This window comes from Conger conger, chromosome 8 (genome assembly GCF_963514075.1).
Source record: "Conger conger chromosome 8, fConCon1.1, whole genome shotgun sequence".
In the NCBI taxonomy this organism is placed as follows: domain Eukaryota; kingdom Metazoa; phylum Chordata; class Actinopteri; order Anguilliformes; family Congridae; genus Conger; species Conger conger.
The window spans coordinates 40,199,740-40,213,577 of NC_083767.1; the positions used below are offsets into that span (position 1 = coordinate 40,199,740).

Below are 13,838 nucleotides of genomic sequence, written 5' to 3' on the forward strand. Positions count from 1 at the left end.
GAGAGACAGGGTGATATTGGGGATGTTATGTAGACCACAGAGAGACAGGGTGATATTGGGATGGGATGTAGACCACAGAGAGACAGGGTGATATTGGGGATGTTATGTAGACCACAGAGAGACAGGGTGATATTGGGGATGTTATGTAGACCACAAAGAGACTGGGTGATATTGGGGATGTGATGTAGACCACAGAGAGACAGGGTGATATTGGGATGTGATATAGACCAAAGAGAGACAGGGTGATATTGGGGATATGATGTAGACCACGGAGAGACAGGGTGATATTGGGATGTGATGTAGACCACAGAGAGACAGGGTGATATTGGGGATGTTATGGAGACCACAAAGAGACAGGGTGATATTGGGGATGTGATGTAGACCACAGAGAGACAGGGTGATATTGGGGATGTTATGTAGACCACAAAGAGACAGGGTGATATTGGGGATGTGATGTAGACCACAGAGGGACAGGGTGATATTGGGATGTGATGTAGACCACAGAGAGACAGGGTGATATTCAGGATGTTATGTAGACCACAGAGGGACAGGGTGATATTGGGATGGGATGTAGACCACAAAGAGACAGGGTGATATTGGGGATGTTATGTAGACCACAAAGAGACTGGGTGATATTGGGGATGTGATGTAGACCACAGAGAGACAGGGTGATATTGGGATGTGATGTAGACCACAGAGAGACAGGGTGATATTGGGATGTGATGTAGACCACAGAGAGACAGGGTGATATTGGGGATGTTATGTAGACCACAGAGAGACAGGGTGATATTGGGGATGTTATGTAGACCACAAAGAGACTAGGTGATATTGGGGATGTGATGTAGACCACAGAGAGACAGGGTGATATTGGGATGTTATGTAGACCACAAAGAGACAGGGTGATATTGGGGATGTTATGTAGACCACAAAGAGACTGGGCGATATTGGGGATGTGATGTAGACCACAGAGAGACAGGGTGATATTGGGATGTGATGTAGACCACAGAGAGACAGGGTGATATTGGGATGTGATGTAGACCACAGAGAGACAGGGTGATATTGGGGATGTGATGTAGACCACAGAGAGACAGGGTGATATTGGGGATGTTATGTAGACCACAAAGAGACTAGGTGATATTGGGGATGTGATGTAGACCACAGAGAGACAGGGTGATATTGGGATGTTATGTAGACCACAAAGAGACAGGGTGATATTGGGGATGTGATGTAGACCAAAGAGAGACAGGGTGATATTGGGATGTGATGTAGACCACAGAGAGACAGGGTGATATTGGGGGGATGTGATGTAGACCACAGAGAGACAGGGTGATATTGGGATGTGATGTAGACCACAGAGAGACAGGGTGATATTGGGGATGTGATGTAGACCCCAGAGAGACAGGGTGATATTGGGGATGTTATGTAGACCACAGAGAGACAGGGTGATATTGGGATGGGATGTAGACCACAGAGAGACAGGGTGATATTGGGGATGTTATGTAGACCACAGAGAGACAGGGTGATATTGGGATGGGATGTAGACCACAGAGAGACAGGGTGATATTGGGGATGTTGTGTAGACCACAGAGAGACAGGGTGATATTGGGGATGTTATGTAGACCAGAAAGAGACTGGGTGATATTGGGGATGTGATGTAGACCACAGAGAGACAGGGTGATATTGGGATGTGATGTAGACCACAGAGAGACAGGGTGATATTGGGATGTGATGTAGACCACAGAGAGACAGGGTGATATTGGGATGTGATGTAGACCACAGAGAGACAGGGTGATATTGGGGATGTGACGTAGACCACAGAGCGACAGGGTGATATTGGGGATGTGATGTAGACCACAGAGAGACAGGGTGATATTGGGATGTGATGTAGACCACAGAGAGACAGGGTGATATTGGGGATGTTATGTAGACCACAGAGAGACAGGGTGATATTGGGGATGTGATGTAGACCAAAGAGAGACAGGGTGATATTGGGATGTGATGTAGACCACAGAGAGACAGGGTGATATTGGGGATGTGATGTAGACCACAGAGAGACAGGGTGATATTGGGGATGTTATGTAGACCACAAAGAGACAGGGTGATATTGGGGATGTTATGTAGACCACAAAGAGACAGGGTGATATTGGGGATGTTATGTAGACCACAGAGAGACAGGGTGATATTGAGGATGTTATGTAGACCACAAAGAGACAGGGTGATTTTGGGATGTGATGTAGACCACAGAGAGACAGGGTGATATTGGGATGTGATGTAGACCACAGAGAGACAGGTGATATTGGGGATGTTATGTAGACCACAAAGAGACAGGGTGATATCGGGGTGTGATGTCGACCACAAAGAGACAGGGTGATATTGGGATGGGATGTAGACCACAGAGAGACAGGGTGATATTCGGGATGTGCAGTGTATGCAAAACCAGGGGAAGGAACGCTGAACCCCGGAAAGACAGAAAAACCAGTCAAAAGGGAAATAATAAGAACCACAGCCAATCAAGCCCACCTGAGGGTAAAATTCAGACAATGGCCATACGGATTTAAACATAGCGTTTCATTTTCTCTTTATTTCACATCAATACGGTTTCTGACCTGAGTGGTAAACAACCCAATCTCCAACTTTATTACTTTGTCACAAGCGGGTTGTTTTTTCCTCTTCCGAGTAATGAAAACATTGTCTAACATTTCCACGCTTCCATAACGGCCTTTGAAGGGCTATAAAGTGAGGCCCATTCATTCTGATGTGACATTTTTGTTTCAGGAAAGAAACTCTTAATTAGCTAACCTTGGGTGGGGTTAGGCTTTCTTACACAGAGAATTTACCTCTCTCCATCCCAAAGGTGAAAGCCTCACCCGTTGGCCTCTTTTATTACATGTGATTACCACAACATGTCTCACTTCCTCCTCCAGAGTATTATTTCTCCCTCTTTATGTTCCGTCATCTGATACCACGTCCCTAAAGCGGGAGGCTCATTTGGGCGGTCGTTACCATGGACAGTGTGGTTAGGGTGATTTGCAGAAGCGTTGCTTTGTGGTCTAAATCACACTTTAAATTCTGTTGTTTGTTAGGGGGCACAGCTCATGTGGTTCTTTCTGATATTTGTCACTTCTTGGAATGAATTTTGGAGAAGCCCCCAAAGCACAGGTGTGAAGCTCGATTTGTCTGCCAGGTTTCTCCTGTCTGGGACCGCAGGGTGAGAATCTGAGCTGGTCAATAACCCCACAGTAACACATACGCACACACCGCGTATACACACTCTCTCACACTCACACACACACACACACACACACGCATACATGTGGACACCCACAGACATACGCACGCACACACACATAAATACACACTCTCACACACACATACACCAATACGTGGATACACACACACACACTCACGCACATACATGCACTTACACATACCTACAAAGACACACACATACACAAATCCACACACACGCTACACCACACACACACACACACACACACACACACACACACACAGGCATATACAGACACCCACGCACACACAGGCATATACAGACTCCCACACACCACACACACACACACACACCACTCACCACACACCACAAACACACACGCACACACACACACACTAGCGCTGGCTCAGAGCCGTGAGCTCATTGTTCTAGAAGACACTTCCGTAATGACACTTTCTGCGGCGTGTGACAGAGATCTGAGTGAGGACAGACTCGGTGCCAGGAAAGCCACTGCACTCGTGAGGACCGGAGTCTTGTGGGGACTTAATCATTAATCAGGACCACTTGTTTGCCTTTTGTCTGCTACGTGCCACACAGCGCTCCATTACGCAGACGCTGTGGTCGTCGCTCGCTCATATTTGGTTTGAGCTTTGCTGGAAGGCTTTAGCGGGATGACATATGAGCAGGCATGGAGCCATGTTCCTATTGCATGCTGAGGTGGGCTCTATAAATACACTCTCTGCACCTCTCCCGGCACAGTCCTCCAGGTGCAGTTTCAAAAACCGGAAGGTGTAACCTTACTGTACAGGGAAAGAAGAAAGAAAGAAGCTTTGCCATGGTTTTCCTTTTTTATTGATGGCTAATTACTGGTTTATTTGTTCATTTTTTTCTGCCAGCCTCTCACATCAGGGCAATTCTGCATATATAATTACAGGTTATTACATACAGTAATTTATTTTCTTTTTTTATAGTTCCCAATCGCTGTATACGGCTGTATATTTCAGTTCCTATTTACCGCACATGATCCTTTGGGTATATTTGCATAAGTAATTCATATTAATTACTTTTGAGTATGAGAGCAGTAGCCCACCTGAGATTATGATCTCCTGCTTTGGGGGCCTGCTCACAGATTCAGAGAGAAAGGGTGGGGTTGGGGCAGGAGAGCGGGGGCAGATTGAACGCTCCCTGATGAGGGAACGAGGGAACGAGGGAAGAGGGGATGGTTTTCGGGAACAAACGGCGGTAAATCATCTCCCGTGGACCGGGAGCGGCTCTTCAGAGGGAGGTCAGTCGGGTAGTGGTCGCTGGCGTGAGCGCGTTGAGGCATTTCAGCGGTGGTTAGCGCTCTTCGGCGAGCGCTGATGAACAGCGGAGAAACGTCTGCCGATGAACCCACAGGAAACGTCAATCCGCCCCGTCCCGGCTTTGACTCGACCCGACCCGATCCCTGGGTCTGGATACGCGGGCTAACCCAGCCAACCTTCAGGACAGATCAATGCCAGCAGCACTATTGGCTGAGCGAATCTATACTGCCCTTCAGATGAGAGAGAAAATGGGCTATTTTAGGAAAGTGCGAAAAAACGTTACGATTCCAGACCCACGTTCCTATGAGGAGTGGCGCGTAATATGACCCTGATATTTATGGAGTGCGCACGTTAATTATTTATGTGATAAATGTCTCCTGTGCCTATATATAGAGCGTAGTCTCTCAGAATGCTCCTTTCGCTAACAGTACATCCAGACCCAGCTCCCCTAGGGAAGAGGCGTGTCCCGGGCTAGCGGAGAGCTAGCTCCTCCAGGGATTATGAGCATACACTTACTCTGGGAATGCCCTTGAATGTGCCGGAATAGCTGACTGGAAAACCGGCACGTGAGCGGCATTACGGAGAGGGATATAAAAACCGTGCGTGCCGGAGGAGGGGGTGGGCAGGGGAGGAAAAGATAGAGAGAAGGAGGGCAGAGGAGAGAGAGAGGAAGGAGGGAAGAGGAAATGAGGGTAAGGAAGCGTGTGAGAGGAAGGGAGAGGGAGCAAGGAGGGAGGATTTCCGCCATGAAAGGAATCCAGACGCTATCGGGAAGAACGACTGGAATTCCCACATGGTGGACTACATTTCCAATAATCCATCTGGAATGCTGACCCCACACCACGTTTTACCAAATGTACTTCCTCTAAGTAGCTAATTTTAATTCACATTTTTGTTGTCAATGTTGAAGCCTATAGCCCTTCCAGGATATATAAATCAAAATCAAGACTACTGAGAGAAGTTCCCCTAGTGAAAATACAGCAGAACTGTATTTAATTAAACAAGATTTTCCCACCTAATTTCAGATGGTGGTCACATCTGCAATCGAAGACCGTCCAATCAATTGTTTAAAGATGGGGGCAATCATAGGGCGAATCTCTGCTAATCCATCTCAGTGAACAGTAATGTACAAGATGAATTTTTATGAGCACAGCGTCCTCTCAAAGTCAGCCTGGCTTCTTACCTTGTCCTTGCAGAAACAGCCATACGTATATGTAACTGTTGCAATACATTTCATCATTTGATTCCAATTCATGCCAGAGGATGGATTATATGCTGCTAAATTCATAGCATACAATGTAATTACAACGAAGCACAGTAGAGAAATACATCCAGCATCTGCTTCGACGCTAAACCCCCGGGCATGGAAGGATGGCTCCAGGCTGAACAACATCTGCTGTGCGTATCGATTTTGCACCAATCCTGTGTCGGGGTCTCAGACTGCAGACTGCACGGTGAAAACCTTTCATTTGTGCCCTGCGACTCCGTCTTGAGGCCTGCGTTGTGCCGTCCTCCTCAGGCCAATGGCTGTAGCAGATGCTGGCACTGCTGGAGAACTGCTGTCAGACCCAGGCCCTGGCAATGAACACGAGGACCAAAATAATGATTTTCCAAAAATAACCTCAGTAATTATGGAGAACGAGGGAACATGTTGGGCTTTTATGCTTTAAAGGGGGAAAAAAAGAATCTATTCTCGCTGAAATACTAATTAAAGTTTGGATTACAATGTTGGAAACCACAACTTAACCAATTGCCCCTTTTGACAGTGAATTGTGGGGTCTGCTTGCGGAATGATATTTTTTCCAAAATTTACAAGCGGCTGTAATAACTACATCCAGAGGTCCGTGAAAACGGGCAGAGAAATAACAATACCTACATGGCAGAGCTGGCCCGATGGCCCTGGCTAATTAAATCTTCCAAATGCTTAAAAGATTTAAAAAACATGCCACCAAAATGCCGTTGCGGTGCCAGGAACAGATTCCGAGACGGAATCCCCGGCCTGCGCTGGCTGCCTCGGGAAAGGTCACCTTAAACACGGGCGATGCCATAACGTATCAGTCACCGAGGGCCCTTAACCCAGACGCCGCGCTACACCGCCACTGTCCTCAGAAAAATATATTAGAATGGGCTTGACAAGGTTAAAGAAACAACTGGAAAATCAAGAGAGAAAAAGGTCGCAAACATTGCTGAAAAGAGCTACACTGAGCCACAAAATGTGAAAACAACTCAGAATCCCCAGTCCTGTAGGTTGTGGATAAATTCCTAATCATTCTGCTGTACTGGCAACCCAGTGCCCAGTGCTTATCTGCCACAGACTGGCGACCAGCAAGCCACACAACTCCACCATTTTTCAAAAAAGAAAATGTCTTATTCATTATTTTGCATCTAATATTTTTTCTATATTGTCAGCAGTGGTTATTCTTAAGTTGGTGTTAATGTGGTTCTGTGACTTTTGTGTTTGTAGACAGATAATGAGGAACTGTAGGTGTGTATGTGTGTGTGTTTGTGAGTGTGTGTGTCTGTGTTTGTGTTTGTGTGTGAGTGTGTGTGTATGTATTTGTGTGTGAGTGTGTTTGTGTGTGTGTGTGTATGTGTTTGTGTGTGAGTGTGTTTGTGTGTATGTGTTTGTGTTTGTGTGTATGTGTTTGTGTGTGTGTGTGAGTGTGTGTATGCGTGTGTGTATGCGTGTGCGTGTTTGTGTGTGAGTGTGTGTGTTTGTGTGTGTGTGTGTCTGTGTGTTTGTGAGAGAGGGTATAATGGAGAAAGAGTGTGAGTGTGTACGAGAGAGGTAGGTGAGTGTACCTCTCAGAGAGTCAGGAGGTCCCTGTTTCTGAGAAGGCTAAAGAGTGTGTAGGAGAGGGAGTGAGGGCGTGTGTGGGTGAGAGAGAGAGGGTGGGAGAGACAGGCATGTGTGACAGAGAGAGAATGTGTGTGTGTGCTTGTGAGAGAGAGACAGAGATGAGAGAGAAGTGTGCGAGAGAGAGAGGGAGAGAGGGAGGGAGGGAGGGAGGCGTGTGTGAGGGAGCGGGAGGGGGGGAGCTGGAGTCGGCAGGAGGGAGAGAGAGAGAGAGAGAGAGAGAGAGGGAGGGACGGAGGAGTGTAAGCGTGTCTCAGAGAGAGAAACCCAGCTCTGCTTGCCGGAGCTGAGCACGAGCGCTCCTGAGCTGAAAGGGAACGTTTTTCCAGCGCTCCGAATCAGGAAAAGAGAACGTTGTTCCGGCACTCCGAAGTCAGCGTAAGGAAACGTTCCGACGCTCCAAAGTCAGGAAAAGGGGAACGTTGTTCCGGTGCTCTGAGTTCAGGAAAAGGGAATGTTATTCCAGCGCTCCTAGATCTGGAAAAGAGAACGCTGCTCTGCCACTCCGAGGTCGGGAAAAGGGAACGTTCCGGCGCGAGGTCAGGCTCCAGACCCGGCCACTCCGTGAAGACCTGAATCCCAGCTAGCCAGGTGCCAGGTAAGAGCGCTGATTTCATGACAAAGACGCTCCTCCAAAGCTCCTTACAGAACACAGGGGTTAACACCGCTGCTCAGTGCTGTAGGGTTCTGAGCTGGAGGTGCCGTCAGTGTCTGTGGATGGCAGTGAGAGGTGTGTGACTTACAGTGGAAAAGTGATGTTTTTCTCTGTGTGGGGGCGGCGTGCGTTTCGTTGTGTGTGTGTGCGTGTGTGTGGGAGAAGTGGCGTGTGGTTGTTTGTGTGTGTGTGTGTGTGTGTGTGTGCGCGTGTGTGTGGGAGAAGTGTGTGTTCGTGTGTGTTTGCGCGTGTGTGGGAGAAGTGCCGTGTTTGTTCTTGTGTGTGTGCGTGAGTGTTTGTTCGTGTGTGTTTGCGTGCGTGTGGGAGAAGTGCCGTGTGTTTGTTCTTGTGTGTGTGCGTGAGTGTTTGTTCGTGTGTTTGCGTGTGTGTGGGAAGAGCAGTGTGGTTGTTCATGTGTGTGTATGCGTGTGTGTGTGTGTTTGTTCATGTTTGTGCATGTGTGTGTGCGTGTGTGTTTGTGTGTGTGTGTTTGTTTGTGTGTGTGTTTGTTCATGTGTGTGTATGTGTGTGTGTGTGTTTGTTCATGGTGTGCGTGTGTGTGTGTGTGCGTGCATGTTTGCGTGTGTGTGTGCGTGTGTGTTTGTGTGTGTTTGTGTGTGTGTGTTTGTGTTTGTTCATGGTGTGTGTGTGTGTGTGTGTGTGTGTTCATGGTGTGCGTGTGTGTGTGTGTGCGTGTTTGTGTGTGTGTGTGTGTGTGTGTGTGTGTTTGTTCATGGTGTGCGTGTGTGTGTGTGTGCGTGCATGTTTGCATGTGTGTGTGCGTGTGTGTTTGTGTGTGTTTGTGTTTGTGTGTGTGTGTTTGTGTTTGTTCATGGTGTGTGTGTGTGTGTGTGTGTGTGTTTGTTCATGGTGTGTGTGTGTGTGTGCGTGCATGTTTGCGTGTGTGTGGGGGATGCGGCGTGTGTTTGCGCGTGTGTCTGCGCGTGTGTGGGAAGAGCACGCTTCACAGAGCGGCGGGGCTGTTGGCTCTGGCGTTCCCCCGGGGGGGACGCTGAATCGCCTGTCACAGTCCGTGCTTCCGTGCGCTCTCCCTGACACCGGCAACGCCAGAAAAACAACTTTGAGGACCTCGGGAAAAAAAGTGTGATTCCACCCCCCGCCCCTGCTCCCGCTCACATCAACCAAAGTGGTCCGCTCTTCGGAAAATTAAAACGCCGGCAGCCGGAATTTCATCTGGCGTGTCCGGGACACTTGGTGCTATATTTGCACACGAGCAGTGTGGCCTTGTCAGATACTCTGCAGATTAGTTGGGGGGGGGGGGGGGGCAGGATGGGTGAGTTGGGGGGCAGGGGCGGGGGGCTGTCTCTCTGGAGAGATTTTTCTCTCTCTTCCATTCTCTTCCCTTGTTCCTGGAGCGGCAGCCACTGCACGCAAGCTTCTGACTCGTTTAGTTTGCTATGTCCAGTGGGAAGAGGGAACTGGAAGGGGGGGGGAGAGGGAATTGGGAGAGGGGAGGGGTATTGGGAGGGGGTATTGGGAGGAGGGGTGGTATTGGGAGGGGGGTATTGGGAGGGCGGGGGGGATCTCCCGTTGGGTTCAGGTGAAGAGCCATTCCCGCGGCTCTTACAGGAAGCTGTAGACACAGTGTTCTGAGGCCCTGCTGCCTGCAGAGATCATTCAAATTCAGAGCTGATTCCTCCATGCCCTGGCAGCACTTTTTACCCTGCCTATTCAGTGCCCTGCCTGCTCTGTGCCTTGCCTGTTCAGTGTGTGACTCTGTGCCCTGCCTGTTCAGTGTGTGACTCTGTGCCCTGCCTGTTCAGTGTGTGACTCTGTGCCCTGCCTGTTCAGTGTGTGACTCTGTGCCCTGCCTGTTCAGGATGTGACTCTGTGCCCTGCCTGTTCAGTGTGTGACTCTGTGCCCTGCCTGTTCAGTGTGTGACTCTGTGCCCTGCCTGTTCAGTGTGTGACTCTGTGCCCTGCCTGTTCAGGATGTGACTCTGTGCCCTGCCTGTTCAGTGTGTGACTCTGTGCCCTGCCTGCTCAGTGTGTGACTCTGTGCCCTGCCTGTTCAGTGTGTGACTCTGTGCCCTGCCTGTTCAGTGTGTGACTCTGTGCCCTGCCTGTTCAGTGTGTGACTCTGTGCCCTGCCTGTTCAGTGTGTGACTCTGTGCCCTGCCTGTTCAGTGTGTGACTCTGTGCCCTGCCTGTTCAGTGTGTGACTCTGTGCCTTGCCTGTTCAGTGTGTGACTCTGTGCCCTGCCTGTTCAGTGTGTGACTCTGTGCCCTGCCTGTTCAGTGTGTGACTCTGTGCCCTGCCTGTTCAGTGTGTGACTCTGTGCCCTGCCTGTTCAGGATGTGACTCTGTGCCCTGCCTGTTCAGTGTGTGACTCTGTGCCCTGCCTGCTCAGTGTGTGACTCTGTGCCCTGCCTGTTCAGTGTGTGACTCTGTGCCCTGCCTGTTCAGTGTGTGACTCTGTGCCCTGCCTGTTCAGTGTGTGACTCTGTGCCCTGCCTGTTCAGTGTGTGACTCTGTGCCCTGCCTGTTCAGTGTGTGACTCTGTGCCCTGCCTGTTCAGTGTGTGACTCTGTGCCCTGCCTGTTCAGTGTGTGACTCTGTGCCCTGCCTGTTCAGTATGTGACTCTGAGGCCTGGGTGGATGTGGAAGGAGACACGTAAACAGCCAATAGAGGGTACTGTTCTGGCCCTATTGCTGTGGGGAGGGAGGTTAGTACCGCGCGGTTAGCGTTACTGTGGATTAGCGCTGCCAGGAATACAGGACTGGAGCGCTACAGTTTGTGGATCTGTCTATGTACGCATCATGTAATGACTTACAATACTCTCTTTTATGGTTTTCAACCTGCTCCAGATGAAAATGAGCCCTATTGACTGAATCTCACTCAGTTTACATTATCTTTATTAATGTGCACTGTCCTTTTTTAAAATAAACTTAAACTCATGGTCCACTTCACCCTGCTCCTGGCCACCGCCCACTCCTCTGAGTGACGGTTTCCGCCGGTAACGGCGGGGGGGAAGCGGAGCGCCATCAGCTCAGTTGATTAGCCGTGACTTAGCCGCAGGGTAATCAAATCACAGTGCACTCTGGGATGTTCTTAGCCGGGGCCGGAGAGCCTTAACCCCGTAAAACAAGAAAGGAGGTTAAGAGGAAGAACGTCTTCAGCCTTCACCCCCACGCCCATCCCCTATCCCCCTGTCCCCATCCCCCTGTCCCCCCCGCGCGTACGTTCTCCCAGATGGACTCAGACTTCTCCGCCTTCTTCCACTCCTTTGTACAGGTTCCTTTGCATTACCAGACTAGAAATAAAGGAACAAAAGTGCAGAAAATGACCTCGGGAGAGCAGGTCATATTCATACAATGGAGGTCTCTTCATTTAGGGACACAAAGGGAAGAATAGAATAGTGCAAGCCTCATCAACCTTCTCGGTTTGATCGACCCGTCCTCCAGAGAGAGAGAGAGGGAGAGAGAGAGAGGGAGAGGTGGAGAGAGAGAGACAGAGAGAGAGAGCGCCAAGCCTTGAGAGCAATATGTGGTGGTCGGTCGTTTCTGCGTAAATTAATGAATTACCTTCCCTTTCTTCAGAAATGTTTCCTGAAGGACAAATTCCCCCTCTTTAGTCTGGGCACTTCCACGCTCTGCCCATCGCCCCCGCGCTCTGCGCCCTCCTTCTGAAAGAGCGCCCGCGCCTCTCCGTGTCGGAGGTGGTCCGTGAAACACCCAGGCCCATTCCACACAGCCCGGGGAGGGAGCGCGTCCGTAATAACACACAGGCCCGTTCCACACAGCCCGGGGAGGGAGTGCGTCCGTGATAACACACAGGCCCGTTCCACACAGCCAGGGGAGGGAGCGCGTCTGTGATGACACCCAGGCCCGTTCCACACAGCCAGGGGAGGGAGCGCGTCCGTGATAACACCCAGGCCCGTTCCACACAGCCCGGGGAGGGAGTGCGTCCGTGATAACACACAGGCCCGTTCCACACAGCCAGGGGAGGGAGTGCGTCCGTGATAACACCCAGGCCCGTTCCACACAGCCCGGGGAGGGAGTGCGTCCGTAATAACACACAGGCCCGTTCCACACAGCCAGTGGAGGGAGCGCGTCCGTAATAATACCCAGGCCCCGTTCCACACAGCCCGGGGAGGGAGTGCGTCCGTAATAACACCCAGGCCCGTTCCACACAGCCCGGGGAGGGAGCGCGTCCGTCCCTGGCTCGGGAACAGCGGGGAGCGTACCGCGCGTTTCCTACCAGCCCAGAGGTGCAGCCATCCAGCCCGGAGAGGCAAACAGACTGTCACTGCCGCTGTGTTTACACCCAGCTGTCCTTTCCCCAGGGCTGAGGGGACAGGGCGTCCCGGGGCGTGAATATTTCATGAGCGCCGCCATCAGCCACTTCATTGACACACGGTCTGCTGTTCTGCTGAACAGGAAGCAGGCCCGGGTCAAATACCTATTTGTTTTGGGTTCACATGCTTTCCTACCTTTTTTCTCTGTGCTCGCCTGGTGTATTGGAACCTATGAAATGCTCTCAAAAAGCGCACAGCCCCACCTTTCGGTCCTCTCGTTGGGCTCAATTGCTCAGTTTCGTTTGACGTTAACGTACCCGCGTATCGAGGTTCTCTTGGCGCCGCCGTCCGCAGAAGGTGTGCGGAAAGCGTACGGAATGCGAACGCTTTGCTTGATTGTGTTTGATTGTGTTTACCTCTCCGGTGACTGGCCCTGCCGACAGCTCGGAGCGAACGGGGCAACGGAGAGAGCGCGGCTCTTTTGATTGGCTGTCCGTGCCCCCCCCGTCGGTCCGTCCCAACCCTTTCAGCGCCCCCCCCCCCCCGCCCCCCGGGCGGCACCCTCAGAGACAGCCGGAGACCTTCAGCACCCCGGACAGCTCCCATCAGGCCCGGTCACATTTCAGCCCTGCTCTGGTCAGGTTGGGCCTGTCTGCTCACCGGGACTGAAGGTGATGGGTTCTTTTGGAAAGTGCCAGACTGCCCCTGCCGGAGAGGTCATTTTTAGCACCTTCCCTTCCCCTGACCCCTTCCGCAGGTGTCATTAGTGAGATATCGTTTCTCTCTCACTCCGGCCCCAGTGACTGCCACACCCCGGCCACTGTCATTGGCTGTGCCGGCGGGATCAGCGTCCATCTGCTGCTGCTCTCTGAGGTTTGCATCGGGGCTGATCCCAGATCAGGCGTTTCTCTGATTAAGTATTACAGTTAAGGTATAGGCTCTGTGATCTTTGACTTTAAATGGACCTGCAAGTAAGGACAAAAAAAAAAAACGATCGCAGTGCTGTTAAGGTATTTTATACCAGCCTAGCCTGTATTCAAATAGAAAGGGCATCTGGAACAAAGCGTGTTAAACGTACTCCTTTTCTCTGAAAAGAGACCCAGGAGATCAGCAGTTTTTGAGATACTCAAACCACCCTGTCTGGCATCAATAATCTTTCCATGGTCAAAGTCACTTTCTGACATTTGGTCTGAAAAACAGCTGAACCTCTTGACCACATCTGCATGCTTTTAGGCATTTAGTTGCTGCCACATGATTAGCCGATTCAATATTTGCATTAACAAGCAGGTGTACAGGTCTACCTAATAAAGTGCTCACTGAGTGTGTATTGATTTGTTGGGTACCAGGGGCCTCTCTATTATAAGGATTTAGGCACTATTGCTGGGATAAGGGCTCTCCAGTAAACTGTGGTAAGAGGCCAGCCAAACATGATGTAATCCTGCTAGCATGATGTTTGGCCAAAAGATTACACTGTACTGTGCACTGCGATCATATCAGAGTCTGTGATTCGCTCCGGCAGACCTGGGTCAAATA

At 50.5% G+C, this 13,838-nt stretch overlaps 1 protein-coding gene across 4 annotated transcripts in view; it reads left to right on the forward strand.

The window, feature by feature from the left end:
- The window catches only part of syt1a (synaptotagmin Ia), a 252,729-nt gene that overhangs the window by 131,856 nt on the left and 107,035 nt on the right, over positions 1-13,838 (forward strand). The window contains exon 1 of one of the 4 annotated variants that reach the window (XM_061252642.1): positions 7,676-7,988. The exons of the other annotated variants lie outside the window; for them this stretch is intronic. The gene's annotated coding sequence lies outside the window, so the exon portion shown is untranslated. Of the gene's footprint in view, positions 1-7,675; positions 7,989-13,838 lie in introns of those variants that run through there. 4 annotated transcript variants of the gene reach the window in all.